Source organism: Spinacia oleracea, chromosome 2 (genome assembly GCF_020520425.1).
Source record: "Spinacia oleracea cultivar Varoflay chromosome 2, BTI_SOV_V1, whole genome shotgun sequence".
Taxonomy (NCBI): domain Eukaryota; kingdom Viridiplantae; phylum Streptophyta; class Magnoliopsida; order Caryophyllales; family Amaranthaceae; genus Spinacia; species Spinacia oleracea.
The window spans coordinates 8,122,905-8,136,815 of NC_079488.1; the positions used below are offsets into that span (position 1 = coordinate 8,122,905).

The 13,911-nt window shown below is 34.1% G+C and overlaps 1 pseudogene; it reads left to right on the plus strand.

Annotated features, from left to right (window-relative positions):
- The first annotated feature begins 3,540 nt into the window (after window positions 1–3,540).
- Window positions 3,541–13,604, plus strand: LOC110793996 (acetylajmalan esterase-like; annotated as a pseudogene).
- Window positions 13,605–13,911: the final 307 nt, after the last annotated feature.

Below are 13,911 nucleotides of genomic sequence, written 5' to 3' on the forward strand. Positions count from 1 at the left end.
GGGATATGATTAGCAAGTTTGCAGCTAAGAGTACTCTAACTTGTTAGTTAACTCATATTTTGAGATTAAATAGGAACCAGTTGGCAGATAAATTGATCACGAAAAGAAATAATACAGGAGTTCTTGGTGTTGAAAATTGCTATGGAGGTGGAATCAGTTCCGCAATGGAAGTAGTTAGGCTGTCATGGTCGAAGGTTTTTTAAAAAGTAGATCATACGATAAATAAGTGTCTGCTTGGCTGTAGTGGTGAATGAAATATGGACATTAATTGAGAAAGGATGAGTTCTTGAATCTCTCTGTTGCTTCTACTGTGCATCTGTGTATGTCTTCCCATTCAACCTCAGGCTAATAAACTGATAATTGCAAACTATGTTGTAACAGGAAGGGTTGGAAACTTGTGATGACCTACAACTTGAAGTGATCCTCTCACGAATAAAGAATAATCTGAATGCACTTAAGAAGTATACACATGGAAAGCATATTGTTTCACGTATAAGAAACTAGCTTGTTGCAGCTAGAGGTAAATATGTTCACTTTCATTGTCAGACATGGCATTATAATCCTAATATAATAGTTTTGTGCCATAATTCCTTGGGAGTAGCCTAAATTATTGCTTTCCTTTTGTAAATATTCGGTGACTGGTCTATACTATCAAGCAAATAAAGTGTGTTTGAAACTAGTAATACATAGTCCTATGTATGAACCAATATCATCTCATGTACTTTGATTCCTTATTTTGTTATTGTGTTCTTGCAGAGAGGAGAATCGGTTTGCAGAATCCCTGTCCTGTTCCAATGGCATAGAAGAGAAAGGTGTTGTACAACTAACCGATGCTAGTTTGAACATGGCTTTGTACTGCTTTTGTTCTGCACTATACTTCTCTTCTGTTTTGCTCTGCTCAGCTCTGTACTGCTCTGCTCGGCTACTGTTTCTGTACTGCTTTATACTGCTGCTGTAGTTGACTAGTTGCTGCTGCAGTTGGCTCTGTATAGCTGTTGTTGTGGCTACTCCAGTTGGCTCGATTCAGCCATAACATGATAAAAGTATAGCTTAAGGTCTCATATAATACAACCAACACTATATCATGATGTAAGAACAACTAAACAAATCCTAAATCATTAAAAACAAAATCATTATTGTTGTGAATTGTGTAGATAGTGTTGAAGGATCGTTTGATCCTTACATGTCATACTTTGACTAAAATAGTTGTTTTCGTTTCCAACTCTCAACTAATGAACTAAAATAGGAATTCTTAACCCTTTACATGTTTAAAATACTTACTATTAGGTTGTCAATCCCCATTCTCATCTACTAATTTATGTTATCTTTAATCTAGTGCGCCCAACAAGAGGGTGGGGTCGAGTGTGGCTATTACGTGATGAAATTCATGCATGACATATTCAAAACTTGCAAGGAAATTCAAGATCTGGAAAGTTTACATAAAATAGTATATTTATGATGTATTATTAGGCTAGAAATTAGTTATAAAAACTATTCGCCTATAATTGGCATGAACTGTCGAAAATGTCATTTTAGGCCAAATATGAACTATATCGTCCCAAATGAGCCTTATATGTGCATAAAGAACTTGAAATGAATCTTATTAACCTCTAACTAAGCATATGAGACATAAAAAGATTTAGAAAGTGTCCTTAGGTTCATTTGTTGATATTTGGGATCGAAAATGCCATTTTTGGCCATAAATGACCTATATCGACCCAAATGACCAATAGGCGTGCATAACGAACTTGAAATGAGTCTTATAATCATATAACTAATCATATAAACCATGAAAAGGGTTTAGAATGTGGAAATAGGTTCGTTTGTTGGTAGTTGGATCAAAAATGCCATTTTTTGCCATAAATGACCTATATCGACCCAAATGACCCATAGGTGTGAATAACGAACTTGAAATGAGTCTTATAAATATATAACTAATCACGTGAATCATGAAAAAGATTTAGAAAGTGTCATTAGGTTCATTTGTTGATATTTAGCATCGGAAATGCTATTTTATGCTAAATATGATCTATATCGAGCCAAATGAGCCTTAGATGTGCATAAAGAACTTGAAATGAATCTTAGTACACTCAGAAAGTTGTTTCCGCGACCAATATAATTTCTGTTTTCGCATATGAAACTTAATTTAATTTATTGGTTTGTATGTACGTTGTTCTTTTAAAGGTTTTCAAAACTCCAAGGGAGGGGGCTTTTACTAAAGAGGAGTTGGATGAAGTTCGAGACAAGTGGGCTACTTCAACGATTGTGAACTACCCTTAGTGTAATAAATAGAGCAGGCTTGTAGTTATCCGTGACTCTTACATTATTTTGTTATTTATCGATTTAATTAATTACATTTGAATTAATTCGGTAATATTATTGAAATTTATATCATTTTTGAGGAATGTCAAGCTGATGTTTGGTGAACAAGTATTCTATAAATTATAATGCATAATTTTATATTGCAAAATCAAAAATTATATTGCAGAATATCAGGAATTATATTGCAGATCTTTTTTTTTTTTTTTTAAAAAAAAAAACTCAAAAGTTGCCCTTGTTTGCAACAAGAGCAACTTATGTGAAACTTATAAGTTGCCCTTGTTGCAAACAAGAACAACTTATGTGAAGCTTATAAGTTGCCCTTGTTAAGGGCAACTTTTGATAATTTTACAAAAGTGACCTAGCCATAGGTGACCTTTATAAAGGGTAACTTATAAGACTATTTTAAGGGCAACTTATGATGTTTTTTATTCTAGTGGTGGAAGCTCAAATCGTGGTAGTCTTTGTAAGTCTTGCTATACAAAAAAAAACAACCTTTGTAACGTGGAGACTTCCACAATTTGAGCTTCCACCATGGTGGAGACTTCTTCTGTTTGAGCTTCAACCATGGTGGAGACTTCTTCTGTTTGAGTTTTCACCATGGTGCAAGCTCAAACTGTAAAAGTTTATGTGCAGTACCATTTTCTTACAAAAAATATTAATTAGATTTTTATTACTGAGAGAACCAAATTAATTTCTATTATCATTCATGATTATTATTATTTATTATTAACCATATTAATATTTATTATTATCATTAATTAAAATTTGATTATTTTGTTTAAACACGCGGACTTCTTCATTTTGAGTTTGGTCCATGGTTGAGACTTATGCGTTTTAAGCTTTTACCGTGGACGAAGCTTAAAACGCAGAAGACTCTATCATGGACCAAGCTCAAAACTAAGAAGTCTAAGTCTCTTTAAATTATTGTTTTTAATTTTTTGATTTTATTAAATTTATGAACCAAATTCATTAACTTTTAAAAATACATTAACTAAATTTATTAACTAGTTTGATGGAGAGATTAAGAGTGAAGTGGGGGTAAAATGTGGGAGAGAGAAAGTTAATATAGACAGAGGTATCTTAGTAACTATATAAACGGGGGAGAAATAATAGGGGCGGGGTTTAACGCTCCACCTTAATAAAGATGTATGTTTTGTATATTCTCGTTAAAATTCTCTTTAAAGCAAAAATAGAAAAGAAGTTGTCAGAAAAGAAGTTAAATACGGTACCACAGTGGTGGTGGTGGTGCTGCTTAAGTGGTTGGAAACTGTTGGGCCCCACCACAAAATAATTCTTGTAAATTACTCTTCAAATCTAAGAAAAAAAAAGAAAAAAAAAAATTTCCTCCCCTTACTAAGTTCCTTTCCCCCAAAATGGGTGGTCGAAGCTCAGTATATCTCCCATTCATTTTAGCAGCAGCACTAATCTTCTGCTACGCAACCGTATCATTACCATCCACCTTCACTGATGTTAATCCAATCAGAATTGCATCATCATCATCATCAAACGGTCTTAATCACTTGCAATCATCCACTCATCAAAATCCCAGGTTCAAATTCTTAATTTACCATACCATTTTGAATTGCTGCATTTCCCAATCTAGCTTTTATCATAATTATTAATTAAGCTTTTATTTAATTTGAATTATGTTCGATCTTATAATATTTACATGTTTGCAGATCGAGATTGTTTATTCATTATTCACGCAATTTTAGAGATTCTATTATTGCTAAATGCTTTTGATTTTTGTGTTCTACTCAGATTGTACTCCGTATGTGGTAGTAATGCGTTGACGGTAGTCTTTTAAGTTCTAGAAGGTCAATTTAATAATTTTAGGAGTATTTTAGAAGATATTAAGGGACGGAGGGAGTATTACGTAGCACACCAATCACAAAATATATTTTCTGTCCGTTTTGCAATAACCGACACGTTCCCTTTGGCATATACGGAGTAGTTAGGCTTCGTTCTATTGGAATTATTTTGACTGAATTTATATTATCTAAACTTATCTGAATTTAATTGAACTTATCCGAACTTATTTTATCTGGAAAAATACTTATTTTGTCCGCTGAAATAAACTTATTTGTGTGTGAAAAAAATCTATTTTTGTTGATATGAACTTATCTGACTTATTTTATTTAACATTTTATCTTAAATAAGTCAAAATAAGTCAAACAGAATAGAGCCTTAGTTTAAAGAATACAGAGTATGAGACCAAAAAATTGTTATTTCCGTTGTAAAAAGGAAAAAAATGAGACCATAAAAGAAGTTATTTAATGTAAAACAAAATCAGTGAATCCTTTTTTTATTGTTAGAATAGGGAATATGAGGGTGAAGAAAAGTTATTGGGGGCATGGTGTCATAAATCTCACGACGGGTGTAGTAATTACATTTTAATAATTAATAATGGAAGTCATTTTCCATTTATGGTAGTGTCAATTATTATGAAATGACTAAAGAACATGAAACATCTAAAACTTAGATTTTTTTGTGTGTTATCATCCAGTTTACCTTTAGGCTTTGTTCTGTTAGATTTATTTTGACTTATTTCAGACAAAATAAGTTCAGATAAGTTCAGATAAGATAAGTTCAGCAAAAAAATGTTTTTTACAGACATTTTTAGTCACAAATAAGTTTATTTCAGACAATTTTTTTTTTTTCAAATAAGATAAGTTCAGGTAAGTGCAGTTAAGTTCAGGTAATATAAGTTAAGTCAAAATAATTCCAATAGAACAGAACTTTAGAGTTAATCCGTTGGGCGAGTTCAGGGTGTATATGTTTCAGTCCCTCCCAATTGTTGTTGCGGGGATCCAACACGCGGTTCACCCTACTAAGTTCAGCCTCAATCACCACTGAACCAACATGCAATTGATTTTGTCTTAGATGTATAGGAGTATTGATATGTATCCAATATACACGTGTGAAAAACAACAAACTCTAATATACATGTAAATTGTTTGATTTTGTAGATGTCAACTAGCTTAGTAACCAGAACTTGAGATCCGGCTATATCATTTTCTCGTTGTGAGTCTCTCAACACCAAAAAGAATACTCCCTTTGTCTCTCTTTTATTGCTCCATAGAGTATATTGCATTTTATTAAGATTTGGGTGTAAATTATGCGCATGGGTAGAAAAGGGGGATTATTTGGAGAGAGGGTACGAGTTGAAAAATTACCATTTAAGACATGACGCAAACTCAAGAAAAATAGGGCAATCAAATAGGGACGGATGGAGTATTTGTTAAACATTTGTGGTTTTATGCAGTGCTTACCTGCTTGGAGTAGGACAAGAGGAAAAAACGAAGAGTAGGTCTCCTATTGGACCATTATACACACAAAATCGTCAATGTCATCATTTAAAACGTAGTTATATGATGACAAGGTATAACTATTTGATTCGAAAATATAACTAATTGTTTAGAACATATAATTATCCGATTGTAGATTATAGTTAATTAAACATAACTATTTGATAATAAAGTACAACGGTTTGATAAGAAGTTGATCTTGTACATAGACCTTCATATATTGTAGAGAAGATATTGTCTATCATATATCATTTAATTAATTGATAATCTAATATATATATATATATATATATATATATATATAAAGGAGACATATTTGCTGAAATATTAGAGCATCACCTAGGATTACTAATGTTTCGGAATGAAAAATAAGATTTTTAATTTATTTTTGAATTAAAAAAATCGAGTGAGATGTTATATAATTAATTAGGTGCCACGTAGATATTTTAATTAATTAATTATTAATATATACAACTCCATCCAAAAGCAAACACTCAAATAATCAAAAAATAAATTTAATATATACAACTCCATCCAAAAGCAAACACTCAAATAATCAAAAAATAAATTTAAAATAAAATTCAACCAAAATCAAACACCAATTTAATAGAATCCGTGCATCGCACGGGCTAAAATTCTAGTTACGCAACATTTCACCCGTTTTTTCTGATAAATGTTATATTTGTCTAAAACTCTAAATTAATTATAAATGTTATATTAGCTTTCATAAAGGGAAGTTTACTATACTATTTAATTATATTTCTTCCCACTTTTTTGAGAATTTTGACATTTTTAAACATTTAAACTAGAAATAATCTTTCTTTTTATGTTTTCTACTAATTTCATCCTTTTGTCATAATTTATGCATTCCAAAGATCAAATATCGAAGCCATCTATCAGTTTGGAGTTCGATTTCAGATACGGGCAACATTATACGTGAAGATCCTAGCTCTTCCTTTGGAAATTCACCGTATGGGGAAACTTATTTCCACAAGCCAACCGGTCGTTGTTCCGATGGACTTCTTATGATTGACTATTTCGGTAAAAAAATTCCTTGCTATTTATGGATTCAATTATTTTTAATTTCTTTTGATTGATTTGGTTGTACTTAGTGATGGCAATGAGGCGGGTTGGGTGGGTTATGGTGGATTTGGTGGGTCGTGGTTGAGGATAGTTGACCCACGTCCCTCCTCAGTGAAATTCAGGGTGGTTCGGGTTAGATCGTAGTTGTGTCGGAAAAAATGGATAGAATACGTGATGGGTTGTGACTTGTGAGGTACTTCCTCCATTTTTTTTAATTGTACCATCTGAGATTTCACGTTTGTCAATGCACTAATTTAACCACTAATATCTCTCATTATACATTTTAAAAAATTATAAAAATTTGATAATTTGAAAGTATATTTCGAGACGAATCTAACAATATCCCACATGAATATATTTTTCCTTACATATAAATCACAAAAAATAACTATATGAGAATATGTGAATAGTGCTAAAACCAATATAGTGCAATTATTAAAAAATGGAGGAAGTACATGGGTTGTGGTGGGTTGTGCGGGTCGAGTGGGACCGATGACCGGTTTTGGTGGGTTATTGACAGGTTTTGTGGGCTGATGTGGCTCTATTGGGTCATGTGAGTTTAGACGAGTTTTAGGAGCTGATGTGGGTCAAGTGGATCTGATGGGTTTGAACGATTATTTAAGCGTTAAGTAATTACAAATTTTATGTGAACTTAAATTAATCATTTTGTATGTTATATTGTTATTGACATAAATGCAGTTAATGTATATTTAAGCAGTAAAGTTAAAATTTATACAAAATAGTTTAAATTAGGATGACAGGTCGGGTGGATCACAAGTTTAGGTGGGTTGGGTTCGTGTATTGGGTGGGTTGTGTTTCGTGGGTCGGGTGTACTTTGATGGGTTGTGTCGGGTTCGGAAGGGTAGGTCGAAATGAGTTGTGTTAGAAAAATTGACACAATATGTGACAGGTCGAGTGGCTCTAGTGGGTTTGTTGGATAAAGACAGGTTTTGGGGGTTGATGTGGCTCTGATGGGTCAGATGGCTTTGGTCGTTATAGACGAGTTTAATTATGAGCTGATGTGGATCAAATGGGTATGGTGGGTTAGGACGAGAGTACTTAAGCTTTTAAAATTACAAATTTTAATGTGAATTTTAGCTATTTTTTTAATTATTGACATACCCACATAAATGTAGTAAACGTATATTTAAACAATAAAATTGTTTAAATTAGAATAGCGGGTCAGGTGGGTCACACGATTAGCTGGGTTTGTGTATTAGGTGGTTTGTGTTTCGTGGGTTGGGTTCGTCAAAAGGGTGGGTTAGGTGGGTCAGGTGTGTCGTGGTAAATTGTGTCGGGTCGGTCCAGTTGGGTGGGTGAAAATTGGTTGTGTTGGAATCACTCAACCCATGACACATTAAGAAAAATATCCAGGTTAAACGGTTTGTATCATAAGTGGATCCAAACCACGTGATCTATTACGAGTTGGGTCAGACACTCAGACCCAACCCACTTGCCATCTCCAGTTGTACCATACTACACGATTTATCAATACTCACTGGTATTGGTTCTTATTAATGGTTGCAGCCAAGTTCTTCAAGCTGCCATTTCTTGAACCATATCTTAAAAAAGATGGGGACTTTAGTCATGGGGCTAACTTTGCTGTTGCTGGAGCGACTGCAATGAACTGTTCGACATTAGCTAAGGATGACATTAAAAACTGCCCAATAAAAAGTTCCTTGTTAGTGCAGCTTGATTGGTTCGAGTCCCATCTTCATTCCATCTGCTCTACTGTATCAGGTAAATAATCAATCCAGTATGTTGTTCTATTTTCTTCTCCCATTCTAGGCAAATTTGCCAAATACAACCTAATAAAGTTCATTATTTGTCAATTACAACCTCAAATTTCTAATTTTGTCAATTACAACCTTAAACTTGTACATCTATTTTAAATTACAACCCGAAACCATTTTCCGGCAAAAATCACCGGAAGATGATGTCATAACGTCATTAGAAAAAACTTACGAAGTACATAATATCTATAAAAAAATATATTTTTTCAATTATGTTATTTTTTTTGTTTTAATTCTTATTTATCGTTTTAATTTTTTTTATGGAAATTATGTAATTATTATTTTTAATAACTATATGACATCATTTTTCGGTGATTTTTGCTGGAAAATAACTTCGGGTTGTAATTTAAAATGGATATATAATTTTAAGGTTGTAATAGGCAAAAATAAAAATTTAAGGTTGTAATTGACAAATAGAGAACTTTATAAGGTTGTATTTGACAAATTTTCCCCCATTCTATGTAAATATGATATTATGATATACCCCCTTGTGTGGTAAATTCTGGTAATCATTTACTCCCTCCGTCCCGGAATACTCACAACGGTTAGTTTGACTTTTTGCACTATTCAGATAATTCACTTTGACCCTATTTTATTTATAGTATATGAAAATAAGTGTTAGCATATAATATATTGTTGGCTTCATCTTAATATATATTTTCAAAATATTAATATTTTATAAGTTTTTATAATATATAATTGAAGATATTGATGATCAAAGTTGTGCATTGGCAAACGTGTCTAGTCAAACCGTTGCGAGTATTCCGGGACGGAGGGAGTATTTAGAAGGTAACTAGCTCATGAGCCCGTTCAACGAACGGGTAATTATATAGTGGTTGGTAAGCGGTCTTTTAAACTGCTAATTTTATTGAGGGATTTAGTGGGTTGAAAGTTGAAAAAATATACAAATTAGATGGTGGCTTAATATTGAGTGTTAATGAAGGAGATGAGTGGAAGAATTTATATGAATTAAATGGTGAATTGATTTTGAATGAGGAAGATGAATTGGGGTGTTAAAGATGTAAAATAATTTGTGAAACAAACAAAAAAATTGAAAAATTGAAAAAAATTAAAAAAACTCAATTAATGGAGGAAAGATGGGATGACACATGTCATCTAATAAACCATGATCTTCCTTTTTAAATACTAGGTATTGATATGATTATATGAAGTGTCATATCGGGCAGACTCAGCACAGATCAACCCACCCCGAGTTAGCGGGAAAATAATCCAGTAAGCCGCTCTATTTGTTTCTCCTATTCTCTGTAAATATGATTTTATGATATACCAATTCTGGTAATCATTTATTTAGAAGGTAAGATGAAGTGTCATATCGGGTCAATCCCCGCACAAGTAAACCCACTATGAGTTAGCGGGTTAGACACTTTTAGAGTGGGAGAAATGGTAAGGGAAATCTTCCTTCAAAAGGCCCACACTCCACAATAGGATTGAACTGGGAACCTTTTGGTTGCAAGGTGTATTCATTTCCACTAGGATTTGTAATAGTTATACGCATATACAACCATTAACACTTAGACTTTGTGTCTTTATTTGACAACACTTACTGAAATTGAACTGAAACTGATAAAACAGCTGCAACTGATAAGGCAGTACGAAGTGAGTACTTAATATTTCACACTTAGAATGCTAAACAAGTAAAAATGCATTTGTTAGTGTTAACTGTTAAGCATGGGCTTGTATAAGTTGTGTAGCTAGGCGTGTGCATTAGGCCTAACCGCCTAAGTATTAGTTTGAGGCAGATACTTCGCATTAGAGATGGCGACTTGATACATGCAATGGGTCAACCGGTCCAACCCATAGTCAGCCCATCACGAACCTATCTCTTAAAGCGGGTCATGTGCGGGTTGAAATTTTGGTTCATAAATTGGTCTAACCCACGTACTCCAACCCAGTCATATACTTATATTTCTAAACAAACAATAAAACAAACGTCCAAACTTGCTTCTCAACTCTTGAATCACCCGCCCCTTTTAAGTCCCCTACCTTGCACAGTTGCACATAGACCAGATCATCTATCGCCCGCCCCCGCTGGCCCACCAGGCCCGAAAAGTGCGGGTATGAATAGCATAGAATATGTATTTTTAGGTCAAAATTCGAACCAGGTCCGACAAAGCCCGTTTTAGACCACATCAAATTTATGGGTTTAGGCATGATTTTTGTGTTAAAACCCGACCCGCCCCAAATTTTTATCACCTCAACTTGCACATAGCCTATCAACACACAACCCAATCAAAGGTGTGTCGGCCTCAACCAACCCGACCCGTAAACTATCCTCTAGAATGATCTTCAGGGATGGCCCGTTAACCCAACCTGACCCATCCAACTCGACTTTTGCCTTTAGCTTGCTCACCAAAGTAAATTTCCAGTTAGTTTTAACTTTTCATTTCTTAGCCTCTGATAAATCCACCGGGCCATACACAAGCTCATACTCCCTCCGTCCCGGAATACTCGACCCGGTTTGACCGGCACAGAGTTTAAGGGACTTGAATTGACTTATTTAATTTAATAGGTAGTAGTTGATAGTGGAGTATTATTTTAATGTAGTTAGTGGGAAATGTGTAAAGGGGTGGGGTTGGGGGAGAGTAGGGGTTGAATTTTTAATTATTTTTTGTATGGAGTAGGGGGTAGGTGGGTTAATAGGGGTGGAGTGAGAAATAATATAATATTGTTAGAATATTTCTATTTTTAGAAACATGTCAAGTATTAAGGGACGGTCCGATAAGGAAAACAGGTCAAGTATTCCGGGACGGAGGGAGTACAAAATAAGAGATTGACCATATATAAGCCTGAGGGGTTTCCATGTATCCTAAATCAATTGGTGATAAGTAGATTAGCCCCCCAATCTACTTTATATATACTCATTTAAGTTTAATAACTAAATTTTATGGGTTTAATTTGTTATTTCAGAATGCCGGGAAAGACTTGCAAAGTCACTCATTTTGATGGGTGAAATTGGAGGAAATGACTATAATTGGGCACTTTCTCAACGAAATTCAATGGATGAAATCTATAAAATGGTGCCTGGAGTTGTTCATGTTATAAAAATGGCCATACAGGTGAATACTTTCTTAAACTTTTAGAACTACTATATGAATATACTCGATCTAAAGATGGTTGTGGGTCAGGTAAGGCCGGGCTTTGGTCGATTATAACTCAAATCTAGTTAGGGTGTCCTCGTCAGGTGGCTAAGGTTGGGTCGGGTGGGCCGACTTCGTTCTATTATAGTTCAAACCTAGTTAGGTTGTCCTCGTCGTGCTTTGGGGATGCGGAGATGGCTATGGTTGGGTCGGATCGGGTCGGGTCGAACATTTAAAAATGGGGCATATGACCGTCCGGGCCCACGTGCCCTCGTGTTGGGCCGGGTCGGGCCTAAGCCAAATTTTACTAAATTTATCGTGTGTTGTCGTATCGGGTCGAATCATGTCGTGCATTGTCCTGCTTTTTCCAAGAAAATGTGGCCCAGACCCGACCCACGGCTTCGTGCCCATCTTAGGTTGTGCTTTTTTCGTGTCTATGTTGGGTCGGGCATTTGTGTTGGGTTGGGCCTCGGGCGGTCCACAACCATCTATACTCTGATTTGTATGCTAATCATATTGTTGGTGTTCTTGCAGAAAGTTATTAATCTTGGTGCCATTCGAATTATTGTCCCAGGAAACTTTCCAATCGGTTGTATGACGATTGTTCTTAACATATTTAAAACAAACGACTTGAGCATGTATGATGAACTCCAATGCCTAAAACATTTCAATGTTTTTGCGGAATTTCATAACAAAAAAATACAACAAGTAATTGGAGAAGTTCAAGAGGATCACCCGGATGTAACAATTGTTTACGCAGATTATTACTCAGCCTTGCAAGAAATCCTTCGGAATGCCACTTCCCTCGGTTAGTGTTTCAAATATTTTGCTTATATTACCTCCGTTTCAAAATGATATTTATATTTTTCGTTCTATTGCGTTTCATACTGATCTTTTACATTGTGGTTTATAACTTTATACTATTTTTGGACATGTAAATTCACTTTCATACCCTGATTACCCCACCATATTTACAACTTTTTACTTGATTTATTTTACTTACTTTATTTATTTATTTTCTTACACCCACACATCTTTTTATAGCAACTAAGATTTTAAGTTAATTTACTTTCTAGTTAATTTGCAACCTAGTGGCAAGCTAATTTACCAAAATAGCCTGCTAGTTAATGGGTTCAACTTTTACATAAATTTTATTTTTATTCTTATTTTAATTATAACTCACCTATCAATTGAACAATTTTTTCCCAAAGATAATTTGCTTGCCAAGCTACACTACAAGAATTTGTATCTTTAATGACAACCTAATAACGACGGGTCAAAAATTCCGTCGCAAAAGCCTTTTGCGATGGGGATAACAACCAAACAATGACGTGAACAACCGTCGCAAATGTCTTTTACGACGGGGTAACGACGGGATTTTCCATTAACGACGGCCCCCTTTTATGACGGGTTCGCGACAGGAAATCCCGTCGTTGGTCAACGTTGAACGACGGCCCCCTTTTATGGTACAATTTCTTGTAGTGCTAATTCATAAAACTCACTGATCCAACTAGTTTGCCAAAGTTAATTTGTTTGCCAAAGACTCGTTTAAATTGCAAGCAAATCACTATCTAGAACCGTTGGAGTTGCTCTTACATATTTATCTTATTGTATCCATATTTTATTATATTCACCCACCTTTTATTTTATTATGTCTATATGTAGGGTTTGACAAAGATGTTATGAAAATAGCTTGTTGCGATCCTTGCGGAAGTAAAGGAGTTCCTGCATGTAAAAATCCTTACAAACGCATAAGTTGGGATGGAGTGCATTTGACGCAACATGCTTATCAAATTATGGCAGAATGGTTGATTAAACATAACCCTAATATTTTTTATGACAATATTTCTAGTGTTAAACGTTTGAATTATTCTTTTTCTCTCATTATTTTCATTTCACTAGTTTTATTTATATGTTTAAATTAAGATAGATCAGAGTTAATTATACAACAAGGTATTTTATTATAGAATAATTGATTCTAATAATTCAATTTTTGAACATTTCTCTTTTATTAATCTCACATATGAATAATTTTTTTTAATAATACAACCTTTTGGATCCATTCTCTTTTTCGAAAAATATTATCGAGGTGCCAATTAAAAAGCACGAGTCTCATATTATTTGATGATATGTTTATAGTACAAGAATTCTAACACCACTGCCAATGCTAATATAACTACAATTTTATGTCAAAAACATAAAATATAACTACAATTAGGAAGCTAGGAATAAGAATATATCCTAAATTCCAATGCTAATAAATTAAATAGGACTTTCCTAATTGCTATTAACTTCCGTAACACCCTT